Source organism: Herpailurus yagouaroundi, unplaced genomic scaffold, assembly GCF_014898765.1.
Source record: "Herpailurus yagouaroundi ecotype Mexico unplaced genomic scaffold, PumYag 187, whole genome shotgun sequence".
NCBI lineage: Eukaryota > Metazoa > Chordata > Mammalia > Carnivora > Felidae > Herpailurus > Herpailurus yagouaroundi.
In genome coordinates this window covers 33,728,706-33,736,970 of record NW_024412418.1, presented here as the reverse complement: position 1 = coordinate 33,736,970, position 8,265 = coordinate 33,728,706, and the positions used below count along the sequence as shown (strand labels likewise).

The 8,265-nt window shown below is 35.6% G+C and overlaps 1 protein-coding gene across 17 annotated transcripts in view; it reads right to left on the bottom strand.

The window, feature by feature from the left end:
* Positions 1-8,265, bottom strand: part of SOX6 (SRY-box transcription factor 6) — a 626,712-nt gene that overhangs the window by 194,034 nt on the left and 424,413 nt on the right. The window lies entirely within an intron of this gene.

Sequence of the window (8,265 nt, the reverse complement as noted above, 5' to 3'; positions counted from 1 at the left end):
GGTGAGATCGTGACCTGGCTGAAGTCGGACGCTTAACCGACTGTGCCACCCAGGCGCCCCTAAATCTGCATTTATGTAACCAATACTTATGCTAGTCCTAAAAACTTTTAAATTACATACATGCACTCAAAAATAATGCATCTTATTCTCTACACCTTCTCCTTTTCTGTACAAACCTAGCTTAAAAGTGTATTCATACATTCCATATATATGTGTGTGTGTGTGTGTGTGTGTGTGTGTGTGTGTGTGTGTAATCTCAAGATGTAGTCAATTTCATAGAGAATTCTTTAAAAAAGCATATAAAAATAAATAATGGGCTGATTTTCTGGATCATTTTGTTTAAATAATAATTGAGAATTTATTTTCTAAATTTTTTTGTCTTATTATGAAAGGCTATGCTTCATTTTTATTTTAAATACCTTCTCCCAAAGGAAAAAAACATATTCTGGTCTCAACATTCCTGTTTTGCCAGTAGGTCTATATATAAATAAAATCAAGTTATAAGAACAATTGATTTATTTAAATTGTTTAAACCATGATCCATTATAAGCTTTCTAGCTTTTAAGTAAAATAGCTGTGACCAAAATCAAAAGTATATTTCAGCTGCTAAAGAATTATTTAAGTTATGCCCAACCCTCTGTCTATAGATATATCTGTCTATAGATATACATATAGATAGATGTTAGATAGATAGATAGATAGATAGATAGATAGATGTTAGATAGGTAAGTAGATAGATAGTCCAAATAACTTAGAGTTCACATTTAATCTGCGTTACACTGTATAAAGCAGTATTTCTCAATCTTGATTGCCCTCTAGCATCATTTAGAGAGTTTTTAACAATCTTCTATCAGGACTGTACCCCAGACCAATTAATCAGAACCTCTGGGGTGTTACCTAGGCATTAGTATTTTTAAAAGGCTTCCGTGTGATTGCAAGGTACAACCCAGATTGAGAACCACTAGCGTCAAATGCTGTCACTCACTGCTCACTTTTGTCCGCTGGAGAGGGGAGCTGTAAAGAAAAGTATTAACATTAAAGGTCCTGACCTTCAATATAAAGACATATAACTTTAAAGCCCTCAGAAAGTAAAATAATTAACTATCTAAAAAGTTTATATGTAAATACCAAAAGAGTCACTCAGCCATGAATACATTTCATACTACACTACAGGAAGATTCCAATTATGTTCTTTTTATCTCTTTCCTTGTGGGTATGCACCCACAGTTGTAGTAGTTCTGGGATATAAACTGGTTCTAATGGCAAATCTTCAATTTTTGTTCTGTTTAGGGACAAAGAGCATGTAATGAGATTTTAGATATTAGATATTATTATCTATATTTTACAAACTAGGAAACCAAAGTGCACTAAGATTTATTCAAGTCACAAAAAGGACAAATTGAGACACAACCTGGAATGTTGGAAATAGCACTAGACAGGGAGTCAAGAAAGTTGGGTCCCACTCACAGCTCTGCCAATATTTAGCTTTTTAAGCTTGGACAAGTCTGTGGTTTCAGCATCCTTGTGTAAATTAAAGGATTTAGGGGCGCCTGGGTGGCGCAGTCGGTTAAGCGTCCGACTTCAGCCAGGTCACGATCTCGCGGTCCGTGAGTTTGAGCCCCGTGTCAGGCTCTGGGCTGATGGCTCAGAGCCTGGAGCCTGTTTCCGATTCTGTGTCTCCCTCTCTCTCTGCCCCTCCCCCATTCATGCTCTGTCTCTCTCTGTCCCAAAAATAAATAAATGTTGAAAAAAAAATTTTTTTTAAATAAAAAAAAATTAAAAAAAAATAAAGGATTTGGACTGGAGAAAGACTTGCAAAGAAATTTCAAAGGAAAACAAAACTGGGGACATATATATGTATTGGGGAATGTCTTATTTCACCAAGTAAACCACTGGAAAACAAAGAAAGTGCATGCCATCTATTTTCACCTTTACTTCATAAACAGAAAAGGCATTTTAATTCCAAAGGAAGAAAAAAAACCCATAATGTCAGGGTTAATTTTTAGTATAGCTTAATGATAAACTCACGGTATTGTTGTCCACCAGGGATAGCCACCGACCCTCCCCGTGATGAGTGAATGAGAATCATGAGGACCTCTAGATGATGTTCCCAAGTTTAACCTTCTACTAATGTGGAAAAAGGGTGGAGGGGGATCATTTAATACTTCTTAGCGTAGTACTCTTTCAAAGGTTTCCCAAAATTCATTATTGAAGAACTACCTTCATCATTTTTGCCATACCCAAGTACCCAACTATTATTTGCTTATGGCTTTTATTTAAATTGACTTATTTTTGCTTAAATACATTTATTTCAAAGGAAACTTTATATCATTACCTCGAATAGAAAACTAAAATCTCTTGTCATAAATAGAAGATAACCAGATAAGTATTAAAATCCAAGTTTTATATTATTTAATTTTATTTCCTTTTACTTGTAGCTCAATACTATTGCCTCCAAAGACTCTGAGCCTAAAATGTTCTCTCTCTCTGTCTTCCCTACGGAGAGAGATTAGCACATCCTAGAAAGGTATTAAAGACTAACACTAAACTGAGCCCTCAATGTAATCAGAGAGATCAAGAAAAAAATAGAAGAGAGCCTCCTTTTCCCCATGGGATTGATTCACTATTACGTAATGTCACATGCTGACACCACCTGGATCATCTGCCACTCTGCTACTCCTGCCTCTGAAGAGGTAATGTACTCTCCCTTTTTCACTAACGCCAGAAAGAAGCAAAGACTTTAGTTTCCCAGAATTTTTAGTATTGGTAGTTGGAGACAGCGGGCTGGGGAGTGGAGTCTGAGAAAAGTACAAGAAGATAACATAGAGAATGGAGGGTCACCTAGAGGGGGTTAAGGAAACCAAAGGATAGTGCCTGGAAAGCACTGAGATTCAGGGTCTGGTCTGCTGAAAGATCTTTGCCATAGGCCGCATTTAGAAAACAGACAGCAAGCAGATTAATAACTCCATATAGCAGCTCATAGGATCTGGGCAAGTATCACTTCTTATTTTTAGATCCACTCCAACTTTAACAAACAGTCTAGCATGGTTAACACGGAGTTTCTAATCCACAGAGAATTCACATTTTTAGCTGCGAAGGCCCTTGCTATTCATGAACTATAGCAGCTTTACCTATTCTTTATAATTCAGAAACTTCATTATTAAAATGTTTGAAGCAAGCTATGGAGCATCTATCATTACTTAAAAAGTTAATTAGATTACATAAAAGAAATAATTAGATTTGCATTTTTATCTTGGTTTTAAACTTCCAAAGAAGATCACAACAGCCTGCCTGTGGGCAATTAAAAACAGCATACAGCAGAGAAATAGAGGAGAAAGGGTCTGTTTTTCCTGGCTAATTCATGATTGAGGATAGAATTACAAAATATTTTAAGGGCTTGCTGAAGCTGGGGGCTAATCCTAGACTTCTAAGCTTTGTTTATAACTCTCATTTCATTGCAAGAGAGCATCAGATACATGTGCAGTGCCAATAGTAGTATCAAATTACTTCCAGTGGGTTTACTCAGTCCTGTTCAGAGGCTGTTGGAAGGAGATTCGTTACCTAATCAATAACACAAAAAAAGGACTATTGGCTGGAGTCAAAACAGGAGCACTGTAATTGCTTTTTGTTTACCAATGCTAAATACAATTAACAAAGAGGTACAACATAAGACAGAGGGACTACATGAGCCCAGAGCACTCCTGACTTTCATCAGTCTTATGTTGGTTCCTCCAGCCATCTCCAAAAGACAATAAATGCCAAGGTCCAGCTCTTAAATTAGAGGTCACTTAGATATTTAATGATGAAGCATATCTTTAAATATATATCTATTATTATTATCCCAGCAAAAAATTAATTAACCAGGTCATACAGGCCATGAAGGCTAATGTACAAAGTAATTATTTCTGATCTTTAGACAACTACTTCACATAAAAAGGTAGTCCTTATTCTGCTCAGCAGATACCTGAAATGCCTGTAGTTAATCATATTGAAGGAAACAAAGGCAAGGTTTATCTCCTTAAAAGGTGAAAGTCCATCTTGAATTATTCTGTTTAATGGTTTAAGAACAATCACCTCCTTTCTTATAATATTAGCATCTCTTCTGGTTACCAGACAGGAAGAAGAACGCATATCTAATGGTGCTCTCCCATGACAAACACACAGAGACACACAAAACATATGAAGAGCACACAGGAATATATTGTAATCAAAATGGAAAATACCGTGTATGAAAAAATAGTCATATACTCTTAAGAACAGAGTAACGTCTCAGTGAAGAGACAAATACTTGGCTTTGTAAATAAGCAGCATGTATTACCGCATTTAAGAGGGACAGCTTTCCGATGAGACAAAGAGTATGTGCAAAGCAGCAGCAATGACATTTGGTTCAGGCCTTCCACAGATGGAATTTGCCATCTAATGTATGTATTAAATGAGTAGGGAAGGGCAATGAATAGTGTACACTAATTGTAAAGATTAACAAAAAGCTAAGAATTTCAAGTTTCACAATTAAGCTTAAAAAGGCATATGTATACGAATTCATGAAATCATTGGCCCTGGCCCAGGAAGCCAAATGTCCAGGTAATACCCCAGCCAGCCAGTCTACTGTTAGGAGACCACTGTTGTTCCATCAGCGATGTCAGGAGAGGACACAGCCTATATAACACACAATATAAGCCATTTGAATAACTCTAAAATTGGGGTTTGAAGAGACTAGATTTTATCAAAAACTCAAAAAGTAAGCTTCTTACCAAGATATTTTCATGAGCTAAATTCTCCTCCAAAGATCAAGTTTTAGCAACAAAATGCCATCAATGTTTCCTAGTAACATGCTATTGAAACCAAAGAATGTGGGATGTCGTATCCACGAAGAATAACTTCTCTAGATTCAAAAACCATGACATGCTCAATTGAGGTTGTGTAAATAAATATATAGGTGGATCAAGAAAGCAGGATTTATAAAGTATTTTCTCCTTTGCTTAGACTAGACTTACATGTACTGGTTGATTAAAATACTGTAAATATGCTTTGATGTGTCCAATAATTACAAGTGAATTTTGTTTACCTGTCAACATAACTCATAAATAAAATGCTACAAAAGACTGGCTAAGATACTCTAGTGCAATGGTAGGGGACAAGGAGGATGAAATTACTGAAGCAGTCATCTGTCCTTTGGAATTAAAGGATGAGAACTGGCATTCCCAATTCCAAGGATCATATTCCATATCTATTCCATACCTATTCCATATCTATTAGTTTGGCTTTCCATACACTTGATGAAAACTGTGCTATTTTTGTCCTGGAAGAATCAAAAATGTCCAACTTTTTCTGGGCTCTATATCGGGGGAATTACTTAATATGAAACAAATTAGAGGAATCACCATTTTCCCCAAAGCACAAACAGAGGGATTTGAATTCACTAAGCAAACAGCCTCCTAAAAGATCTGTTAATATTAAAGCATTTTAATAATCATTTAAAGTTATTAACCTGATTTTTTAATGGCAAAAATTGACTCATCAAAAAAATAAAAACATTGATTCACAAAGTCATTCATCTTGCTTTCTAAACATGGTTCACATGGTCTTAAATGTATCTCTTTGAAAATTTAGTTAGAATTTACCAAGGCAAAAGTATGTTAAAAATTATACTTAAGGAAGAAAAAAAAAATATGGTTTTTAACTACACATATAAGTTCTGAATGATTGCACATAAAATAAGCATGGGGACTTTTACAATACTGTTTTCATCATGTCTTCTTCCCATCTCTAAGGAAAAGTCCTGATTTCAATTTGTACAAGCCATTCAGGTTTTCATTTGCTTCCATTACAATAGGCCCAGATGTGTTGGTGTGTGGTTATTGTAAGAGGTTAGACACTCTTCCTTTTCTTTCTATTATAGTTTGCAAAATCAGGAACAACAGTACTGATTCACAAGTCAGCATTCTGAACTATAAGCAGACAGCAATCCTGAATGTAACCAGCTGATACTCATGATCCATAGCCAATTGCCATGGCTTAATCTCACTGATTTTGTTAGCTAACAGGTTCTGGGACTCAAGATTTAAAAAGAAGAAAGAAGGTCAAACTTGCTCAAATGGTCTCTGCATACATTTGTTCTCAGAAGGGAAAGTACGTTTTGTACTCACCTTATTTTACTCTTTGTTCTGTTTTGTTGTCAAACAGGAGAATGTTTCTTTCATGATAGAAAAATGTGTGCAGCATCGCTTAAATCTCATATCTTGCTCAAAAAAACTGTACTAAAATTAGCCCACCAATAATCTCTCCTAAATTGGATCATGTCTATATTTTATCAAAAACCATATTTGAAAAATACGTTTAATCCATTCCCCTTCCCCCAAAACACCTGAAAGTCTGAATATCAAATACCTGCTTCATGAGTGTCAGAGATAAATATGTTTTGTGTAAGGAATATTTTTAAGCGTTTGAAAAATTCTTCGAATGGTCGCACACTGATAAGATAAATACTGACAAGATATGCAGTAGTAACTGCGGTAGCTCAGGACAGAACAAACTATAAATACAGGTTATTGCTTCCTGTTATTTTTTAAATATAAATTCTTATTACGAAGATTCCTGTATTTCTAAAGTGAATGCAGCTCTGACACTTTGAATCTCTCTCTGATTTTATAATTTACACAGCTGAGATCAAGTGCTGATTAGCTTCAATTTTTAAAAATTCAAACGAGAAATATCCATGATTTTAAAAGTAATTAAACTTCTATTAGAAAACCCGAAAAAACAATTTTCCTATCTTCTCAAATTAAACATTCCGATGAATAATATTTTAACATCATATTCTATAGTTTCCTGAAGAAGGCATCAATTTCATGTGGTAAAGTTACAACTAAAATCATATGTTATCAATAAATGCTATTTCATAAAAATGCTGTGAACTGATTTGGTTGCTATTCATCTGACATCCTCAGTACCACAAAACAAACATCAATTAAGACAGCCACTTGTTAGAAACACCAGTGGACTGACAAGTGAAATACATTCAAAATAAATAAAGAAGTAAGTAATGAAGATGTAGAAAAACATTAACAATAAATAACTGATAAGGGAACATCTCAGGAAACTTCTTCCATTCCTGCTTTACAAATAGGAGAAACAGAGAGAACTAAATGATCAGGTTATTTAACACCTACTGAGTTCTTAGAGAGGAATCCAGAGAAAAATGTAGGAAACCACAGGCTAAAAATCTTGACCTTAGCAGTAGGAGCTACACTGAAAATTCTAATAAGGGCAGAATCAGGGAACACCTGGACAGTTATTTAATTAAGGATCTCAGCATGAGTTATAAAAGAGATAAGATATCAGGAGGAGAAATTATTCTGAGATTTCATTGTAAAAGCTGACTGTCAAAAATGCCAGAGACATTCCATCTCCCCTGTATTTGGACTCTATTTTGAAACACACAGACTTGTGTATGAAAGATAGAATCAGAACTAATTAAACAACAACAACAAAAACACTGGTTAAAACCCTCAGGTGAAGATAGCTGGACAAAATGCCAAATGAGGTACAAGTACTTCTTCAGGCACCAAATTGGTACTTTAAATGGAACACCAAGTATGATTAAGAAATGAAGCAAGGCTCTAAGTTAACACCACTGGCTTTCACCAATGAAACAGTAGAAGAGTACACTATGACTTTATGTGAATTAATATTTTTTTCAATACAGTAAGATATATGGGGCGCCTGGGTGTTGCAGTTGATTAAGTGTCTGACTTCAGCTCAGGTCATGATCTCATGGTTTGTGAGCTTGAGCCCCACATCGGGCTCTGGGCTGACAGCTCAGAGCCCGGAGCCTGCTTCAGATTCTGTGTCTCACTCTCTCTGCCCCTCCCCTGCTTGTTCTCTCTCTCCCTCTCTCTTCTTCTCTCTCTCTCTCTCAAAAATAAATAAAACTTAAAAAAAAATAAATACAGGAAGGTATAATATTACACTCAAGCAAAGGAATAATATAATTCACAATATACTGTCCCAACTAGGCTGAATAACAGATCCCAGAGGTTAGAAAATATCCACAGCTGGCTCAGTTGGTTAAGCATCTGACTCTTGGTTTCAGCACAGGGCATGATCTCACGGTTCATGAGTTTGAGCCCTACATCGGACTCTGCACTGACAGCACAGAGCCTGCCTGGGATTTTCTCTCTGCCCCTCCTCTGTTCTCTCTCAAAATAAATAAAACAAGAAAGAAAAGAAAAGAAAAGAAAAGAAAAGAAAAGAAAAGAAAAGAAA